This window comes from Argopecten irradians, chromosome 4 (assembly GCF_041381155.1).
Source record: "Argopecten irradians isolate NY chromosome 4, Ai_NY, whole genome shotgun sequence".
Taxonomy (NCBI): domain Eukaryota; kingdom Metazoa; phylum Mollusca; class Bivalvia; order Pectinida; family Pectinidae; genus Argopecten; species Argopecten irradians.
The window spans coordinates 7,923,219-7,945,804 of record NC_091137.1 but is presented as its reverse complement, the minus strand read 5'-3'; the positions used below and the strand labels follow the sequence as shown (position 1 = coordinate 7,945,804).

The following is a 22,586-nucleotide window of genomic DNA, read 5'->3' as shown; positions in this document are numbered from 1 at the left end:
AATTATCATGTCAAAGTAAAATTGCTGAGTGAATCTGCTATAATATATATTGAAACCACTGAAGCTTATAATTTTCGTTACTGTAAAGGAAATTTTAGAAATATCAACCCATTTCAAATGATTCGACTGAACTAATTAAGTCTTCCCATATAGAACACTACAGTCAACCTGAAATATTTCAGATGTACAATAAAAAAACAGTTAAATCATAAAATAGTGTTTTTCTTTATTTAGTCATTTTTCCCAATTTCATGTTATGCCGCGTAATATTTCCCAATTTAATGGACCCTGTTAAAAAACTGTAGGAAAATCCCTGTAGCTATAGCTATGTTACTGGAGTGTTCAGATGCTCCTAGGATCTAGTGACAAGTTTTGTTTTGGAGTTCCGTTACATTTCTTTATGAATTTATACGCCATAGTTCACTCGTGAAGTAAGTTATTGGTTCCACTATAGAATTAGGGTACATTGTATTTCAGATATGGGTGATATGGATTATGCCAAACCAATGATAGACCGCTCTAAGCTACCAACAGCGCCCAAGGCTTCTCGAGGGCCTGATGTAGATATGAGCAAAGTACCTAGCAGTCCTCCTTTTACTGCCTTCATTGGCAACCTCCCATATGAGGCATCAGAAAGGAGTATAGAAGATTTTTTCCAAAAATTAAATGTAAGTCTCTTTAAAACAGTTTTATATACTGAAATATTCATAAATCACATATATGAATTCTTTCGATATATATTTTTACTGAAAAAGCTTGTTTATGCAGTATTGCTTCGGTCAGGATGACACAACTAATTTAAATGCGATTGACCTCTCATTTGTATGTGATTTTATCTCTTTTCCTCTTTTTTTTATTTTGTTTGTTTATAGTTATTTATGTAATTGGTTTTAATTTGGCAACGGCAAATGATCACCAAAAAAAACAAAATGTTGAATTTCCAGTTTTAGTTCATATGATCCAATATATAAAGGACATTAATTTCCAGTCACACATGAGGTAAAATGCCCATATGTTATTTAACTCTTCACAATGTATGTGAAAAAGAAAAATAATATATGTTGATAATGCTGTTTGTGATACACAGGTAGCAAATGTGCGCTTACCCAACGACGGCGGAAGACTGCGCGGATTTGGATACGTAGAGTTTGCCGACAGACAGTCACTAATCGATGCTTTGTCTATGAACGATGAGGTAAAAACAATTTTACTATAGAAGATCTGTTGTTAATCCCTTCACCTTGTTAATAAAGAACTTGGTTGACTGGTTTTTTTTCTTTTTAGAATATTTTTTTTATGATAATTTTTCTGGTATTTTCAATGAAAAAACATCTAACATTAACAATTATTTTTCAGACGATGGGTGGGAGACAAATAAGAGTAGATTTAGCAGGACAAAATCAACAAAATGGTTCGTATATTGTTTTCCTTATTTCTATATTTTGTTTTTCTTGTTTGTATCACAAAGTTATCGCTATTAAACAGAAATTTCATCATTGCTTTTATATATGAATTGAAAAGATACATGATGGAATGACCATTTAAAGGCAATAGTTATTAATGCATGAATGAAATTTAATACTTCATTGCACAAGAAATATTTAGTATATGTTTTTCTAATGATTGTAAGGGTAATGTCATCAGTATATTAAAACTGGGTTCGTTTTAAACATGTCTTGATGAATACCCCACTCACAAACACATATAAATCTGTAGAAAAAGTTACTGATAATTATAGGCCCACTACCTTTCTGGAGGAAAATATAAAGGCTTCTTTAAAAACATAAATAACATCAGAAAATAAATGCTGATGGCCTAAGATGAGGTTACAACACTAAACATATGCAAAATTTCTTTTGAATATATATATGAAAACTGGAGAGTCCATTTGCGGTTTTGTTGTCTAGCTGGCGCAGTGATAATTAACTACCACACAGTATTTATGGCGGCAGCAACAAACATAAAACGACCCTGTTATGATAATTAACATTTTTAGGTCATCTGACCCGAAGGATCAGGATGACCTATTGTCAAACATGTGAAGCAGAACACGGAGAAATAAGAGAAGTGTCGTGGTTAAAGTCACATTACGTCGATGCAGCCGTCTGCTGTGCGTAAAACATTTTCGATCAAATAAGAACTTCTTCTCAATAACCGAACAAAGGTCCACAGTTCTAGATATTTGCACCAGTAAGCAGCGATGCTTGGAACAAAGGCAATACCAAGTTTCGTTCAAAAAATGAATGAGACCATTGACCGTTCCATATCAAAGGTCACAGGGGTCAAAAAGCTAAAATCTTAAACGAAAGTCACTTCTTCTCAACAAGACTCCAGAAGGCCCATGGAGTACTGATATTTGGCACTGATAAGCATAGCTGGGACAGAAGAGCTACCAAGTTCTAGTTCAAAAAATAATCCTTAGGGACCTTACATTCAAGGTCACAGGGGTTAAATAGGCTAAAAATCCTTTAAAACAACATTCTTGTGAATAAACTAAAGAATGAACATAGAAGTCCTGATATTGGGACCGCAGTAAGTATTGCTTGGATTGAAGGGCTAAATCAAGTTATGTTCAATATAGAATGACCTTGATGTTGTTATTCAAGGTCACATGGGTGCAAAAAAGGCTAAAAATCTTTAAAATCAACTTTCTTCTCAAGAAACCAGAGTAGGCCCAGGGTACTGGATATTAGGGCAACGGTGTAGAGTATGCTGGGAATGAAAAGGGCTACCCAAGTTTGTTCAAATGGTAATGACTCTGTTGACCTTACTATATCTCAAGGTCACAGGGTCAAAAGGCTAAAAATCTTTAAAACGACTTCTTCTCAAGACCCAGAAGGCCTCAGGGTACTGATTATTTGGCCTGTAGCATGCTGGGATGAAGGCGCTACCCATGTTTTGTTCAAGAACAAATTAACCATGACCTTCATTCAAGGTCACGGGGTCAAATAGGCTAAAAATCCTTTAAACATCTTCTTGTGAATAACTACACGAGACCTAAGAGACCTGATATTGGGCCCGTAAATATGCTTGGATGAAGGGGCTAATCAAGTTTGTTCAAATGAATGACCTGATCTTTATTCAAGGTCACATGGGTCAAAAAGGCTAAAATCTTTAAACTTAAACAACTTCTTCTCAAGAACCAGTAGGCCCAGGAGGTACTGATATTGGGCATGTAGAGTATGCTGGGATGAAGGGCATACCAAGTTTGTTCAAATGTATGACCTTCGACCTTCATTCAAGGTCACATAACAAGGGGGCAAAAAGGCTAAAACCTTTAAAAACGACTTAACTTCTCAAGACAACCAGAAGGCCAGGGTACTGATAATAATTGGCCTGTAAGCATGCTGGATGAAGGGCTACCACAAGTTTGTTCAAACAAATAACCTTGACCTTCATTCTAAAGGTCACAGGGTCAAAATAGGCTAAAAATCCTTTAAAAACACTTCTTGTGAATAACTAAGAGACCCAGAGTGACCATGATATTGGGGCCCGTAACATGCTTGGATGATGGGCTATCAAGTTTTTGTTCAAGTGAATGACCTTGATCTTTTATTCAAGGTCACATGGTCAAAAAAGGCTAAAAATCTTTAAACAACTTCTCAAGAACAGAAAGAGGCCCAGAATATTTCATATTGGGCCTGCAGCATGCTGGGATGTAAGTGCTACCAAGTTTGTTGAAAATAAATGACCTTGACCTGCATTCAAGGTCACAGGGTCAAATAGGCTACAAATCCTTTAAAAAACAACTTCTTGTGAATAACAAAGAGGCCTAGAGACCTGATATTGGGATCTGCAGCATGCTGGTGATGAAGTGCTACCAGTTGTGTTTAAAATAGATAAACTTGACCTTCCATTCAAGGGTCACAGGGGTCACAAAAAGGCTGAAATCTTTTTAAACTGACTATTCTCAAGAACCAAATAGAGTCCCAGGATACACAAATATTGGGCATGTAGCATGCTGGACGAAGGGCTACCAATGTTTGATAAAAGGAAATGACCTTGACCTTCATTCAGGTCACAGGGGGTCGACACTTGGCGTAAATCTTTAAACAAATTCTTCTCAAGAACCAAAAGGCCCAGGATACTCATATTGGGCTGCAATGAAGCACAGCAGCTGGGATGAAGGGACTACCAAGTTTGTTCAAATGAATGACCTTGACCTTCAATTCAAGGGTCACAGGGGTCAAAAAAGGTTAAAAATCTTTTAATCAAATTCTTGAGAATAACTAGGAGGCAGCTAGAGTACCTGATATTGAAAGGGCCTAATGACATGCTAGGATGAAGGGATTACCAAAGTATTGTTCATAATGAATGGACCTTGATCTTCATTCAAGGTCACAGAGGTCAAATAAAAAGCTAAAATCTGTTAAACAACTTCATTGTGTTTGTGCTATAATAGTCAGATGACCAGTTAAGGCCCTATTGGCCTCTTGTATTTGTTTTAATATCAAATTGTTCAGATGGTGATGATAAGTGTAGTAAAAATTAACAGTAACGTTAATAACTTTTGCAACTACTATAAAAATTATGGATCTTGTTTTACATTCTACCCCATTTTAAAACTTAAAAGTTACGTTTCGGAAAGGTAGTGGGCCAATGTTGAGATGGATATCTTATAAGAATACTAACACATCAAGACATATGTTGTCTATTGTCATCATTTCTTCCAAATGGTAACTGTATATTGATATTGAGAGACTGCTGTATATTTTTGTGCCATGTCTTTGATAGTGGAACTGTTGACCTTTTTTGAATGCTATCTTGATTGGTAAAATAATAATAAGAAGATCATTTTTGGTGATCAGTAAGTGTTTTTCTGTATGTACAAGCTGGAGGTGAAGATAGAGGAGGGTTTGACAAGCGTGAGAACGATGGTCCAGAACCGAAACAGATAGTGACTGGAGACGAAGAGATCCTCAAACAAGACAATCACACAGGTAGGACTGACAGGTGTACTCACTGGAGAAAGATAAAAAACCCACAACAATAAGCAATCTAACAAGACACCGGGGTAAAAAAATGTCATGAAATCAATGAAGTCATAGGAGTGTTATAACACAGAATGTTATAAAACCAAATCTGCCTGAATCATTATTTCAGCTAAAGCAGTTTGAAATAATTTTTGTATGAAAAGAATTTTGTAAACTTAATTTAACGTTACAGATCTCTTTTTCACAAAGTATTTACAAAAAGAGATGTATGCTTGAGTAAAGATAAAGACAATACTGATACTATTATTACAATAATTGAAAATACTTTGAATGAATAATTCATTTAATTTTGAAGAACCTGATCGGAGCAGTGCACAGGGACCGATGGAGTAGCAATCGGGATCGAGATGACCGAGGTCCACCATCAAGAGGAGGCTATGATAATGACCGTGGTTTTGAGCGAGGCCCTCACAAGAGGAGGTGGTAGGAGGCTTTAGCAGTTATACGAGGAGGCTCCACCAAGCAGAGACAGATATGATGATAGGGGTCCATCAAGGGGTTTTTGATGATCGAGGGCCATCAAGGGGGTTCAGGGATGACAGAGGGCCTTCCAGAGGATATGATCGCTATGACGACCGCGGAGGGCGGGATGGGGGATATGGAGGTAATAGAAGCCGAGGTTTTGGCAGATATGATGACGGCAGAGGTCATGGAGATCGAGGCTACGACAGAGGTAAGCTGTTATCCTCCGACTCTCAGGCAGTCGTCAAAGTACTTACTGTTACTGACTGACAATTGTCCAAAACAGTCCAGTTTGTTAAGTCAGTGCTAACTGTTTACTGACACTGACAAAACTGTCCCAAATATGGTCAGATTGGCAGATGCTTGGCATTTTCTTAACGATTTGGTCAGATGATTCGTTTATTTCTTGCCCAAAAAGAAGCCAGAAAATTTACAAAGTCCAAGGATAACAATTATAGTTTTTGTCAAATGTTTGGTGTTCAAGTTAGTTTCTTGACATTTTACAACACAAAACAATGGAATTAATATACCTTGGACTAACAGACTATATTTCCAATTTGAAGTAGAATATCTGCCTTTACGGTGATCTAAGCTAATATTCTGAAGCTTTAATCTTCAAAAAATAATGAATTTCAAAGTTAATGGTGGCTTGTACATAGTGCTGTGATTCATTTGCTGCCAATTAGCTTATGACAGAACATTGGTTCATGCAGTGGAGCTGTTGGTTTATCATGTTTGGGTACTTTTTGGAGCTCACAACAGCAATGTATTCCTTGCTCTTATACAACCCACACAAGGTTGTTTTAAAGTCTCTGGTTGGGAATTAGGAAATCTCAAGAAAAATGGGAAAATAGTGTAAAAGCAGTGGATCTATGGCCATGGCTTCTGTCACTTGGGCGATTGTGCATTACAGAGCTCAGTTAGTAGATTGGTCTAGTGTAAAAGCAAAAAACGATGGTCAGGCACTAGGCTAGCGGTTCGTGCATGTGTTTGGTGTATCTGTTCTATGTATGTTTGTCTGGTGTGTTAAATATCTATGAGATTGTATATTTAAGTTTTGCACTGTATATAATTATATTCATGCACTTTTTCTGACGAACCAGAAGGTTCAAGGAAATAAATGAATTGAAAGACAGGAATGTGTGTTTTCAACTATATAATTCTTCTTGTTTGGATTACTGTAATAAACAATGCTAGCCTCAGTATTTTGAGATTAAGTACACCTCACTATGCCCTTGAGTGTACAGGTGTATTTCATGCTTTGGATTATGTAAATACCTTTATTGCTGATTACAGATGGAGGCCGGCGCGGCTATGGTGGTTACCGCAATGACAACCCTGATAATAGATATGGGAATAGGTGAGTATTATTGTCGGACAAAATATTACCACTCTATAGTAATTTAATAATCCAAAAACAAATTTTAGAATCCCTCAGGACTGGAGAATGTTTCAGTAACAGTATCTTCTTTGACTCACAACACTCATTGCTTTGTAGACTCGACAATCTTAATTAACTAGCTTTTGTTGTGATCAACTGTCCATTAGTTGTAAAAAATTCACATTCATGACCTTGTATCTGGATAATAACTATATGCTATAATACATGCTTTTGTCTTGATTTTAATCTGTCCACTGATCATGAACATATTGCTTTGACAGATATGACAGAAGTAGTCAAGAGCCTAGTCAAGGTAAGTTGTTAGTACAAACTCTACATCGTTTACCAAACTATCAGTTTAGTGCTGGGTTTGCTAAGGTGTATTGGAATTTGGAAATGAAACAAAATCATTGATATTGATTTGTTACCTTTGTATCTTTTGTGGTCTTTAAAATATTATAAAAAATGTTGTTCCCTTTTGTTTCTAAATATAATGGATAATTCTTTTAAAGATTATAAAATTTATATGATTGTTGCCCAGGCCCTCCATATTCTATCATATACTTAAATGTTCTTGTTTCTCTTTTCCAGAGGGTCCAAAAGAGAGACCCACGATTGAATCTACAGCCACGTACAAAACCGGTGGAAGAGCCAGTCAAAACAGAGGCTGTACCGAAGCCTAAACCAGCAGAAAACCGGTAAGACTCAATCACAGTTGGTGACCATAAGTGAATGAATGAATATTAAAAAAAAATATTTTTTTAATTTGGTATGCATTCACAGCGTTCCCACGCATCTATGAAAAACTGGAAAAATTGGGGAAAATTGAAATAAAAATCAGGATAGGGAAAACCTTGAGAAACAAGGAAAACTTTTGTGGAAGTACCTTGAATTTTATTACTTGCTGTTAATTTATTAAACTGTGTCCAATCAGCAACATTGCTTATTCATTAATGTCTTAACATGAGATGCATGAAGGAAGATACGCAAACAAACCAATGTTGATATATAGTTTCTATTCACTGTTTTCTTTCATAATGAATGTAAATTTTATGTTGCAATAGGTTCAGTCAGCATCATTTCAAGTTGCATTACTCTTAAAAAATAAAGTATCTGAAAGTGTTGTAAACATGGACCTGAATTTCACTTATTGTCCTTGAAAAAGACTTGAAAAAGCCTTGAATTCTGGTACAAAAAAATAATGGGAACCATGATTCAAAGTTTTACCAAACAATAATAATAATCTTTACTGGTTCCGACACAAATTTTAAATAATGGCAACTTGCCAAGTGATGACTCAGATTGACTTGTTTAATTGAAATTTGTTAATCAAATTAACATTATAAAAGCTATCAGCATGAAATGAAGCTTTTGATTGTATGTAATACTATGCACATATAAAGATGTAGTAACCTCTGGTGACTGATGGTTGGCTCAGTGACACTGACTGGTCACATTGACAAATAAGTATCAGAGTTTAATAGGTGAGAAGGTCTATGGGCCTCTTCTTGTCAAAGTTTTTGTTGCTAGTTTATTTATTTATGTGGTAATCTAGGTCCATCAGATCATAAATACACTACTTCATGGGTTTGTTTTGATTTTAACTACTATGTTTTTTTGTCCTCAGGTCAGCATCTATATTTGGAAATGCTAAACCAGTTGATACAGCGGCTAAAGAAAGAGAAATTGAGGAAAGACTAAAAAGAAAGGAAGAGGAGTTCCGTAGAGGAAATGACGAGGAGAAAGAAAATAGGAACTTGTGAGTGATTCTCTTAATTATAATTCTATAGATGTGACCTCAGGTTTGCTTACTTTGGTTTTGTTTGCTGAGAAGTTCACATGAAAAGTCTTTTTTTTTTTCCTTCCAAATTTGTGGACCTTTCAAACAATTTATTTTGTAAATCTTGCTCTAACATGATATGCTGTTTATTTTTGTAATTTGTAATATAATTTGACCTTTATAAAGATCATTTAAAATGTATTTGCTGATTGAAGATATAAAGGTTATCTCCTAAAAGTTTTATAATTTAATATGTACAATATAAGACTTGTTTCGTTTTAGCCACAATAATTCCCAGCACAGCGGTCCAGGGAGAACTAGACATGATTCTACAGATAAAATGGAAGGACGGCAGCGTCGACTAAGTAGTGGCAGTAGTGGAAAAGGCCGACCTGGTGAGTTTAAGTAGTCGTAGGTTTCATGGGTGGGGTGTGCTCATTATAGTGTCACTCATATGGGCTAGTTACAACAATTACTTTCCTATTCCAATTTCATATTGAGCCTTTCAGGTATATGTACTTTCTCTACTTTTTCTTGGATTCTTCAATGAAAACATTTCAAACTTCCAGCAAGATTCCTGTTTCAGATTTTCACTAATTAGTCAAATTTACTTATTGAAATTGTTAATTTTGTTTAATCTTAGAAAAGTTTTTTCAGACATGTAAATCTCTGATGCATGCAACATTTTCAGAGTATTTTTCAGTGAATCAAAGTAAAAACAGAAAAATTTCCACTGAAACAATACTATATATTAAATACATTTTAAAGATATACCTGCTGTGCAAAGTATACATAGGTAAAGGTAAAATGATGATTTTTTTTACCAGGTGTGTTGTAGGCCCTCACCCTATCACATCGCCGTCAAGGTCACGCCGTGACAGTGAGATTTCCAATAACTCAGCGGAAGTGTTTCTCTCTGGGGGAGAGGATGGTAGTAAAGATACTCCAAAGAGTCCAACAACACCAACCACAGCTCAGCGTGAGGAGGTGAAGTTGGTACCCGCTCCCCCTCCCTCCGTCAACATCTGGGAGAAACGCAAAACAGATGGTCCACAGACAACACCTCCAAAGAGTGAATCTAAGTCAGCTCCACAAACAGAGGTGTGTATACACACACTCAACTGTATCAAAAACTGAAATACTTTTACTGGGAAATGTGCAAAAGTTTTATTTGATTGTTTATTCTGTTTCTAGGTATGGTCTAAAAGGATGTAATCAGCACATACTAGGCCAAACAAAATTAATTTCTTGTTTCTCAGGCCCGCCCGCATCCAATATGAACCCCCCGCACCACTCACTTTTTATTGAAATCAAAAAAATAAAAACGTCCGTGCCGAAAAATAAATTCCGGAAAAAAATCCGACGTTGGTTCCCGCATTATCCGGAACTTGACCGATCCGTGTTTTAGAATCTCCCAAATCAGATCATTGAAACGTTTGTTTATCCTTTAGAAGCTTGTGATTGCACATGGTACACGGCAGCAATAATGATTTCGCTTCAAATATCTTTTTTCTGGGAGTGTTCTTTTACCCTCGACAATCATTTCGAATTATAGTGATACTTGTTCGTTTGGCGAACTCTACAAAGGTCTGTGCGATGGATCGCTTGGTCCCGACGACTGGTCATTTCCGCCAAAATTCGCGGATCATCATGTGTGTCGGCCGCTATCGGCAAACGGAAAACTGACGTTTTTGACAAAGTTATGATGTCTTACCGGTGACAATAGTGCACCGGAGACTTCAAATGAAAAGATAATTGATGAGAAAGTGAAGCAGGCCTTCGAGCTACAGGACCCGGATGTGATTCTAGACCTACGAGAACATAATGAAGGTCAGCCAACCAAATACTCTGTGTTTTTTGATCACGCTAAAACATATATTGAAAATGTAGTGGAGACAGCTGTTGATGACAGGAGGCATGATGCAATACAACATCTGGCTACAGCAATGTCTGTCAGCGACCTTCTGAACCAAGTGAAGGGTACTTGTCCAGAAGGCTGTTTGGCTCTGACACAGACCTTGTAGCCAATATCCAATATGTAAAATCTGTGACACCAGAGACAAACAAGCTCTTAAAAGAAAGAGAAATGTGTGGGAGGAAAGAAAGGGGAGCAAAAAGACCAAATCTTAAAACATAGGGAGTCCTGATCACTTGCTTATGTACATCTGGTTAACATTGAACATAAAGTTGTATTTCAATTGTTTTTCAATTTAAATTGTAAGTTTAATACCAGAAAATAAAGACAATAGTTTAAAATTAAGATTTCTTTATTCATTTTATGCATTTAACAATTGACACAATTTCAAATCACATGATTCATGTATATTATTTATGTGACTGAGAAAAAAAAAAAAATTCCCTCCCTCATCACATTTTTAGGTAGTAAAAAAAAAAAAAAATAGCCTCCCTCCCTCATCCTTTTTTGGAAAAATGTGCCTGAGAAACAAGAAATTTAATTTTGTTTGGCCCTATAGTATTTCCAAAATGTATTTGTTCAGATTAGAATTGTTAGCCTGATAGATATCCATGACAATTCTTTGTATTTAAAGCAGCAGTGTTAATAATTATCCCCCGCGAAACGCGTTTGCGGGGGTATATTGATTTGAGCTCTGTCCGTCCGTGCGTCCGTCCGTCCGTCCGTCCGTCCGTCCGTCCGAGTATCGTTTCCGGGCTATAAACTCCTAAACCGTTCAACTTGGCTACACGAAACTTTCTGTACATGTTAGGCTAGTGCTCTAGTTGTGCCTTTTGCTAATGGGAACATTTCATTTTCGATACTTTTTCTGTTACCATGGAAACTTATTCAAAAATACCATATTATTAAAGTTTCCTTTCTATTCCGGGCTATACTCGAAAACCGTTCAACTTGGCTACACGAAACTTTCTGTACATGTTAGGCTAGTGCTCTAGTTGTGCCTTTTTCTAATGGGAACCTTCCATTTTCAATACTTTTTCTGTTACCATGGAAACTTATTAAAAAATACCATATTATTAAAGTTTCCTTTCTATTCCGGGCTATAACTCGAAAACCGTTCAACTTGGCTACACGAAACTTTCTGTACATGTTAGGCTAGTGCTCTAGTTGTGCCTTTTGCTAATGGGAACCTTTCATTTTCGATACTTTTTCTGCTACCATGGAAACTTATTCAAAAATACCATATTATTAAAGTTTCCTTTCTATTCCGGGCTATAACTCGAAAACCGTTCAATTTGGCTACACGAAACTTTCTGTACATGTTAGGCTAGTGCTCTAGTTGTGCCTTTTTCTAATGGGAAACCTTCCATTTTCAATACTTTTTCTGTTACCATGGAAATTTATTAAAAAATACCAAATTATTTAAGTTTCCTTTCTATTCCGGGCTATAATCGAAAACCATTCAACTTGGCTACACGAAACTTTCTGTACATGTTAGGCTAGTGCTCTAGTTGTGCCTTTTGCTAATGGGAACCTTTCATTTTCGATACTTTTTCTGTTACTATGGAAAACTTATTTAAAAATACCATATTATTAACCAATAACTGGATCATTCCCTGTACCCTATTCAGATCATCATATTGTGTGGGGGAAAGCTGTCAAGGTTATAGGAGGTAATCTTATATTTATAATTACCTCATAAATTAGGTATCCGAATGCTCCATAAAGTGTTATCCATGTACACCACCAGCTGTCATATTGTTTTTCAGTTTTAGAATACCCATATATTGTTACTGTGTGAATTTGGACAATTGCTTTGATGCAGTTCCATCAACATAATGAGATGTAAATTATGCAATGTATATATTTAGATATGTTTGTGTCATAAAAAATATCATATTCATATTACTTAAACATGTTACATCAATTCTGTGTTCTTTTATTCTTTTAAATGTCATGTTACTGGAGAGCGGATATATTGTTGTATGAATTTATTCAAGGACAATACTAAGCTCTGTTCAAATAGTTAAACCTACATGGATGACAATATCAAGATTTAAACTCTTAGTTACAATTAGCTTCATTTATTTTATGTTTGAGCTTTCATACACAAACTGGGCGCGGGGGATAATGCCAAGCTTTGCGGCTCCTTGTATTCTGTTCATTCTGTCTTGCTGGTGAAGTTGCTGTAAGAGATCAAACTAAATAAGATAATAGCTAGCAAATTACACAGGAAACAAATCTGTATATACCACAAATTTGTTAACATTCAAAATCATTGGTCCTCACATTAAAACAAATTCGTATGTACCACAAACTCTTTCACATTCAAGATCATTGGTAAACACATTAATTTAATAGTGAGAATTTTGTCCATCTATTGTAATGGGCCTGAATTGGCCTGTGCATGTATGCCGTATTCTTGTATTAAGGCTATATACAAAGAGTGAAGTGAAGTAAAAACGGGTTTAAGTCTAAATCTTACTGATTCGCGTTATAACATGTTGACCTGTCCTGTCCACTGAAATAAGCATGATTATGTTATACTCTCTATTTCTCTCAGACATCACAACCTCAGGCATCACAACCTGCTCCATCTGCTTGGGGCCGGGGCCGACGCATTGATGGACATTCAGAAGATGCACCGACTGGTAACGCATGGGGTAAGAAGTCACATCACGACAAACCACATGGTACGTCTCTGATGGTGGCCTTTGTTTCTCATAAATTTTCAGAAAAAGTCTCATATTCTCAAAATAAGAAATTCTTCTGCTTTACAGTTAATTACATTATATATAAAATATATCTTGTGATTTTCTTAGAGAAGAAATCTTCAAAAATAGACACATATAAAGTTAATTTTCTGATTGCTGTATGGTAATTATTGGATAAAAACATTTTTAAATGAGATTTAGCAAACAGACAACCTCCACAATATATAATTTACAAAATAAAAAAAAATATCCATGTATGGATTTGGAAGATCGAGACACAATTATATTACAGATCACCATAGACAGGGAGATCAGCACAGACCATCAGGGCGAGGGGGTAACGCCTGGGGTCGAGGGGCCAAATCACAGTAAGTTATCTCAGGGGCCAAATCACAGTAAGTTATATCAGGGGCAAAATCACAGTAAGTTATATCAGGGGCCAAATCACAGCAAGTTATATCAGGGGCCGAATCACCGTAAGTTATCTCAGGGGCCGAATCACAGTAAGTAATCTCAGGGGCCAAATCACAGTAAGTTATCTCAGGGGCCGAATCACAGTAAGTTATCTTAGGGCCAAATCACAGTAAGTTTCTCAGGGGCCAAATCACAGTAAGTTATCTCAGGGGCCAAATCACAGTAAGTTATCTCAGGGGCCAAATCACAGTAAGTTATCTCAGGGGCCAAATCACAGTAAGTTATCTCAGGGGCCAAATCACAGTAAGTTATCTCAGGGGCCAAATCACAGAAAGTTATTTCAGGGGCCAAATCACAGTAAGTTATCTCAGGAGCCAAATCACAGTAAGTTATCTCAGGGGCCAAATCACAGTAAGTTATCTCAGGGGCCAAATCACAGAAAGTTATCTCAGGGGCCAAATCACAGTAAGTTATCTCAGGGGCCAAATCACAGTAAGTTATCTCAGGGGCCGAATCACAGTAAGTTATCTCAGGGGCCAAATCACAGTCAGTTATCTCAGGGGCCGAATTACAGTAAGTTATCTCGGTCAAATCACAGTAAGTTATCTCAGGAGCCAAATCACAGTAAGTTATCTCAGGGGCCAAATCACAGTCAGTTATCTCGGGGGCCGAATTACAGTAAGTTATCTCAGGGGCCAAATCACAGTAAGTTATCTCAGGGGCCGAATTACAGTAAGTTATCTCAGGGGCCAAATCACAGTCAGTTATCTCAGGGGCCAAATCACATTAAGTTATCTCATGGTAAAATCACAGTAAGTTATCTCAGGGGCCAAATCACAGTAAGTTATCTCAGGAGCCGAATCACAGTAAGTTATCTTAGGGGCCAAATCACATTAAGTTATCTCATGGCAAAATCACAGTAAGTTATCTCAGGGGCCAAATCACATTAAGTTATCTCATGGCAAAATCACAGTAAGTTATCTCAGGGGCCAAATCACAGTAAGTTATCTCAGGAGCCGAATCACAGTAAGTTATCTTAGGGGCCAAATCACATTAAGTTATCTCATGGCAAAATCACAGTAAGTTATCTCAGGGGCCATATCACAGTAAGTTATCTCAGGGGCCAAATCACAGTAAGTTATCTCAGGGGCCAAATCACAGTAAGTTATCTCAGGGGCCAAATCACAGTAAGTTATCTCAGAGGCCAAATCACAGTAAGTTTCTCATGGGCCAAATCACAGTAAGTTATCTCAGGGGCCGAATCTCAGTAAGTTATTTCAGGGGCCGAATCTCAGTAAGTTATCTCAGGGGCCGAATCACAGTAAGTAATCTAAAGGCTCAAATCACAGTAAGTTATCTCAGGGGCCAAATCACAGTAAGTTATCTCAGCGGCCAAATCACAGTAAGTTTCTCATGGGCCAAATCACAGTAAGTTATCTCAGGGGCCAAATCACAGTAAGTTATCTCAGGGGCCAAATCACAGTAAGTTATATCAGGGGCCGAATCACAGTAAGTTATCTCAGGGGCCGAATTACAGTAAGTTATCTCAGGGGCCAAATCACAGTAAGTTATTTCAGGGGCCAAATCACAGTTAGTAATCTCAGGGGCCAAATCACAGTAAGTTATCTCAGGGGCCAAATCACAGAAAGTTATCTCAGGGGCCAAATCACAGTAAGTTATCTCAAGGGCCGAATCACAGTAAGTTATCTCAGGGGCCAAATCACAGTAAGTTTCTCATGGGCCAAATCACAGTAAGTTATCTCAGGGGCCAAATCACAGTAATTTTCTCATGGGCCAAATCACAGTAAGTTATCTCAGGGGCCAAATCACAGTAAGTTATCTCAGGGGCCAAATCACAGTAAGTTATCTCAGGGGCCAAATCACAGTAAGTTATCTCAGGGGCCAAATCACAGAAAGTTATCTCAGGGGCCAAATCACAGTAAGTTATGTCAGGGGCCGAATCACAGTAAGTTATCTCAGAGGCCAAATCACAGTAAGTTATCTCAGGGGCCGAATCACAGTATGTTATGTCAGGGGCTGAATCACAGTAAGTTATCTCAAAGGCCAAATCACAGTAAGTTATCTCAGGGGCCAAATCACAGTAAGTTTCTCATGGGCCAAATCACAGTAAGTTATCTCAGGGGCCAAATCACAGTAAGTTATCTCAGGGGCCGAATCACAGTAAGTTATCTCAGGGGCCAAATCACAGTAAGTTATTTCAGGGGCCAAATCACAGTAAGTTATCTCAGGGGCCAAATCACATTAAGTTATCTCAGGGGCCAAATCACAGAAAGTTATCTCAGGGGCCAAATCACAGTAAGTTATCTCAAGGGCCGAATCACAGTAAGTTATCTCAGGGGCCAAATCACAGTAAGTTTCTCATGGGCCAAATCACAGTAAGTTATCTCAGGGGCCAAATCACAGTAAGTTATCTCAGGGGCCAAATCACAGTAAGTTATATCAGGGGCCAAATCACAGTAAGTTATCTCATGGGCCAAATCACAGTAAGTTATCTCAGGGGTCAAATCACAGAAAGTTATCTCAGGGGCCAAATCACAGTAAGTTATCTCAGGGGCCGAATCACAGTAAGTAATCTGGGGTCAAATCACAGTAAGTTATCTCAGGGGCCAAATCACAGTAAGTTATCTCAGGGGCCAAATCACAGTCAGTTATCTCAGGGGCCAAATCACAGTCAGTTATCTCAGCGGCCAAATCACAGTAAGTTTCTCATGGGCCAAATCACAGTAAGTTATCTCAGGGGCCAAATCACAGTAAGTTATCTCAGGGGCCGAATCACAGTAAGTTATCTCAGGGGCCAAATCACAGTAAGTTATTTCAGGGGCCAAATCACAGTAAGTAATCTCAGGGGCCAAATCACATTAAGTTATCTCAGGGGCCAAATCACAGAAAGTTATCTCAGGGGCCAAATCACAGTAAGTTATCTCAAGGGCCGAATCACAGTAAGTTATCTCATGGGCCAAATCACAGTAAGTTATCTCAGGGGCCAAATCACAGTAAGTTATCTCAGGGGCCAAATCACAGTAAGTTATCTCAGAGGCCAAATCACAGTAAGTTTCTCATGGGCCAAATCACAGTAAGTTATCTCAGGGGCCAAATCACAGTAAGTTTCTCATGGGCCAAATCACAGTAAGTTATCTCAGGGGCCAAATCACAGTAAGTTATCTCAGGGGCCAAATCACAGTAAGTTATCTCAGGGGCCAAATCACAGTAAGTTATCTCAGGGGCCAAATCACAGTAAGTTATCTCAGGGGCTGAATCACAGTAAGTTATCTCAGGGGCCGAATCTCAGTAAGTTATCTCAGGGGCCGAATCACAGTAAGTAATCTAAAGGCTCAAATCACAGTAAGTTATCTCAGGGGCCAAATCACAGTAAGTTATCTCAGCGGCCAAATCACAGTAAGTTTCTCATGGGCCAAATCACAGTAAGTTATCTCAGGGGCCAAATCACAGTAAGTTATCTCAGGGGCCAAATCACAGTAAGTTATATCAGGGGCCGAATCACAGTAAGTTATCTCAGGGGCCGAATTACAGTAAGTTATCTCAGGGGCCAAATCACAGTAAGTTATTTCAGGGGCCAAATCACAGTTAGTAATCTCAGGGGCCAAATCACAGTAAGTTATCTCAGGGGCCAAATCACAGAAAGTTATCTCAGGGGCCAAATCACAGTAAGTTATCTCAAGGGCCGAATCACAGTAAGTTATCTCAGGGGCCAAATCACAGTAAGTTTCTCATGGGCCAAATCACAGTAAGTTATCTCAGGGGCCAAATCACAGTAATTTTCTCATGGGCCAAATCACAGTAAGTTATCTCAGGGGCCAAATCACAGTAAGTTATCTCAGGGGCCAAATCACAGTAAGTTATCTCAGGGGCCAAATCACAGTAAGTTATCTCAGGGGCCAAATCACAGAAAGTTATCTCAGGGGCCAAATCACAGTAAGTTATGTCAGGGGCCGAATCACAGTAAGTTATCTCAGAGGCCAAATCACAGTAAGTTATCTCAGGGGCCGAATCACAGTAAGTTATGTCAGGGGCTGAATCACAGTAAGTTATCTCAGAGGCCAAATCACAGTAAGTTATCTCAGGGGCCAAATCACAGTAAGTTATCTCAGCGGCCAAATCACAGTAAGTTTCTCATGGGCCAAATCACAGTAAGTTATCTCAGGGGCCAAATCACAGTAAGTTATCTCAGGGGCCGAATCACAGTAAGTTATCTCAGGGGCCAAATCACAGTAAGTTATTTCAGGGGCCAAATCACAGTAAGTAATCTCAGGGGCCAAATCACATTAAGTTATCTCAGGGGCCAAATCACAGAAAGTTATCTCAGGGGCCAAATCACAGTAAGTTATCTCAAGGGCCGAATCACAGTAAGTTATCTCAGGGGCCAAATCACAGTAAGTTTCTCATGGGCCAAATCACAGTAAGTTATCTCAGGGGCCAAATCACAGTAAGTTATCTCAGGGGCCAAATCACAGTAAGTTATATCAGGGGCCAAATCACAGTAAGTTATCTCATGGGCCAAATCACAGTAAGTTATCTCAGGGGTCAAATCACAGAAAGTTATCTCAGGGGCCAAATCACAGTAAGTTATCTCAGGGGCCGAATCACAGTAAGTAATCTGGGGTCAAATCACAGTAAGTTTATCTCAGCGGCCAAATCACAGTCAGTTATCTCTAGGGGCCAAATCACAGTCAGTTATCTCAGCGGCCAAATCACAGTAAGTTTCTCATGGGCCAAATCACAGTAAGTTATCTCAGGGGCCAAATCACAGTAAGTTATCTCAGGGGCCGAATCACAGTAAGTTATCTCAGGGGCCAAATCACAGTAAGTTATTTCAGGGGCCAAATCACAGTAAGTAATCTCAGGGGCCAAATCACATTAAGTTATCTCAGGGGCCAAATCACAGAAAGTTATCTCAGGGGCCAAATCACAGTAAGTTATCTCAAGGGCCAAATCACAGTAAGTTATCTCAGGGGCCAAATCACAGTAAGTTTCTCATGGGCCAAATCACAGTAAGTTATTTCAGGGGCCGAATCACAGTAAGTTATTTCAGGGGCCGAATCACAGTAAGTTATCTCAGGGACCAAATCACATTAAGTTATCTCAGGGGCCGAATCACAGTAAGTTATCTCAGGGGCCAAATCACAGTAAGTTATCTCAGGGGCAAAATCACAGTAAGTTATCTCAGGGGCCAAATCACAGTAAGTTATCGCAGGGGCCAAATCACAGTAAGTTATCTCAGGGGTCAAATCACAGTAAGTTATCTCAGGGGCCAAATCACAGTAAGTTATCTCAGGGGTCAAATTCACAGTAAGTTATCTCAGGGGTCAAATCACAGTAAGTCTCTCAGGGACCAAGTCATAGAAGAATGTACTCTAAAGCCCCATATAACAATGAAAATCTAAAATTTTCCCCTGAGGAGGGGGTCAAATTTACTACAGTTTATATAGGAAAAACACATTTAAGAGCATTTTTTGCTCAATTTTCATATGAAATGAGTAAAACTTGGGTAGAGATATTAGCCTAAAATAGCATTTTAACATCATATCCATATTGGTCCTGACTGACCCCCTGGGACCAGAGGGATGGGGTCAAAAAACATCTTCTTAATTCACAGATGTGATGAAATCTGATACTTTTCATAACGTCAAATTAAAAAAAATTACTGGCTTACTTCAAGAGCCTGAATTCATGCATTTTGGTTCTCAAATATGTGTAGTAGCAATGAATTAAAAGTTGGCTTTCTTTTGTAGGCCCAGAGAAAAAGTGCTCCCCAAAAGTATAGATGAAATGCCGAAATTGGAAAACAAGTCCAAACAGGTAATATATTGATAATAATAAATGTTTGATTATTTAAAAAAATAACATTCTATATATTTTGTCGATGGGATTGCTTTTCAATCAAGAAATTTGAATCTTTGTTAAAAGAAATTCCAGTAAAAGTTTTTATAGTAGACATGATTATTTTGACCAAATACTTATAAATCTCCCAATATTTGTTTCCACAGGATTGGAGTGACAAAAACAAATTCTCCAGCCTACTGGAAGATGAAGATGACAACTAAACATATGGACAACTTTGTCATTATTTCCACATGATTGTCATCTGATTTGCATTTTCAAGCTCACATATTTTGAAGGTTAATTACTGTTTTGTCTCGTTTGAGTAAGAATTGATTGCAATATCTGTCCCTCTAAAATGGCTTTTACCTGGGAGTGAGAGATAGCGGAACAGAATTGCCGCCACGGTAACATGGACTGGTGTTACAGTGATATAAGCTTATACACCCCAGAACACAGATTTGGACTCTTCTAATTCCATGGGTGGAACAGTTCATTTGGAATTTTAGAGGTAAATGAGGTTAATAGCACTGGGATGTTTCATATTGAGGTGATCTAGTTCATTATCATTGTGTATATAAGTACTCAACTTTCCTGAGGGTAGGTCCTTTTTGCAGAATTAATTTATATTGACCTCTTTGTAAAGAAAACAATCATTTTTTTCTTTTTAAGTGCATGCTCTTATTCCGGCCGTACATGGGGTTCTCCACTGCCTGTGGATTAACTCTCTGTAGGCATTATTCTCATGACTTCCGTGATTAATGTCAGCTGGGATGAAATCTAATTTAATTTAGAAGTTGTTTATTTTCTCTCAGTAACATTACTTAGAAGATGTCATATCAGAAATCAAATGGACTTTTATGTGAAATTTACTTTATTATGGAAAATGTGTTAACGTTTTTTATATCTAACCATTATTTCCATACTTAGATTTCTCCAGTAGCAACTGTGGGGATCAGGGCCCAGTTGTTCATAAAGTGTTTAGGCTAATCACATTTTAACAACAATTTTCAAATCAGTTTAAAATTATTTCTGGCATTACAAATTTTACAAAAACTTTGGAAGAATCTTAAGAAATCCAAATTTTATTTGATGAGTTTAGTGAAGATATAATCACAAATTTTGCAGTAAATGAGAAAGGAAAACTTCACTAATCATGTGATTAAGCAAATCATGCTTAGAACAACAGGGCCCATGTCTCTAAAAAAAAAATGCCAGCTTTCTAAAAATTAAGGAAAAAAGAGATAATTCCGGAAATATTTGATGATTTGTTGATATCAAACATTTAGATACTTGAACGTTGTATCTGACGTGGATGAATGTGTCCAGTTACAGATATGTACATGTGCTTTGTTCACTAGTTATTTAAACACTATAGTTTTGCATGTGCAGCCTTGATGAGATTGTGCTCATTTTTATGGTACAATAACTTTTAAGTTTCTCAAAATTATCCATATCATAGAAAGTATGCTGTAAAATCCTACTGGGGTGAAATGCTTCTGTAGAGTATCAGTGAAGTCAACTATGATCTGAAGCAATTTTTCAATTATGAAAAGTTTCTGAGAAGATTGAGATAAATGGGGCCTAGCCTTTTGTTTTTCTTGCAAGATATCTGTGGCTTTTTCAAAACATTGTTACTCACTTTATGTAATCTTATGTTGTGTGTAAAGGCCGACAGGTCAGGAATGCTGTACACATATTGTGGCTGTAATAAATTTAACAATACTTGTAATCTATAATATGTGCTCTCTGTTTTTGTTAGGTGATATATACTGTAAAAATACATATTTTAGTGGTAAACTATTTTATTGCATTTCACTCCGACCAAATTCTCCCGAATTATTTGACAGTACTTATTCACATTGTTAAACTAGTATTGACACTGTTAAGTGTTAATTCAGAGCATTTAAAGTCTCAACAAAAAGAGATATTTACAGTATACAGATGTAGTGATGACATTAATGTCTGTTTTCTTGTTTCTGTAGATTTACTGTAGTTAAGCTCAATGTAAGTGAGAAGTGTCTGGACTAAAATTTTGCAAGCATGATTAAATTTTGTTTGGTACCATTGAGAACTTATAAACTCAACACATCTTATGATGTTTCACATTTGATCTTAGCCCTCAGATTCAGAGCATTGTTATATCATATATTCCAATTCAGAATGCATTGTTTAGATATGGTGACAACTAATTTTTGTTTATGTTTGTAGATACACAATAATTAAGCAGTAAATCTTGCTTTATTTATGTCAAAACTGCACATAGTGTATCGAATTCTTTCAGTGTAATTAGATATCAGAATGGCAGTGTTATCTGCTGTTTGTTAGTTTATTATGCATTTAGTTTTCTTTTTCTCAACTTTTCACACCTAAATGTGTATCTCTTTATGGTGATGTTTACACTTTCCCTTTCAAAACTTTCTCGCACCAATCATACATACACTCTGATAATCACTCAATTTTACAACTTAATTTCACATTTTCATATTCATCTTTTATATTCATTGCCCTATCAGCAGTAGTTTGACAGGGTGTCTGTACATTTTATTCCCCTCAATGAGATGCTCAGAATGAAATTGTACATACATGTAAACTATCGTAACAGGGGCGTCTGAAGTAATGAGGAAATCGCTTGTAAATATAGCCACCTGTTATTGGGTGTTCAATTGATTGAATAAAAAGATTCCAAAATATACATTTAAACCTTTAAGTTCTCTTGTTTTTTCCTGCCTGTGTGACCTGGCCCCGATTTCTCAAAACACACTTAAGTCAAAAACTGACAAGTCATAAATTGTCATATAAGTTACATAAGGAGAAAAACTTTTGACTGAAGTTTGTTTCGAGAAATCGGACCTGGTGCCACGTTTGGTCGTCTGCTATCAACTTTAAAAAACTTTATAAAATTATTTCATGGTGACTTTGTTAGAGGATATACATAGCCAACAAGTGACTATCTACTACTGAGTCAACAAGTGACTCTCTACTACTGAGTCAACAAGTGACTATCTACTACTGAGCCAACAAGTGACTACTACTGCAGTCAACAAGTGACTATCTACTACTGAGT

At 37.3% G+C, this 22,586-nt stretch overlaps 1 pseudogene; it reads left to right on the top strand.

The window, feature by feature from the left end:
• Positions 1–479: 479 nt before the first annotated feature.
• Positions 480–22,222, top strand: LOC138320497 (eukaryotic translation initiation factor 4B-like; annotated as a pseudogene).
• Positions 22,223–22,586: the final 364 nt, after the last annotated feature.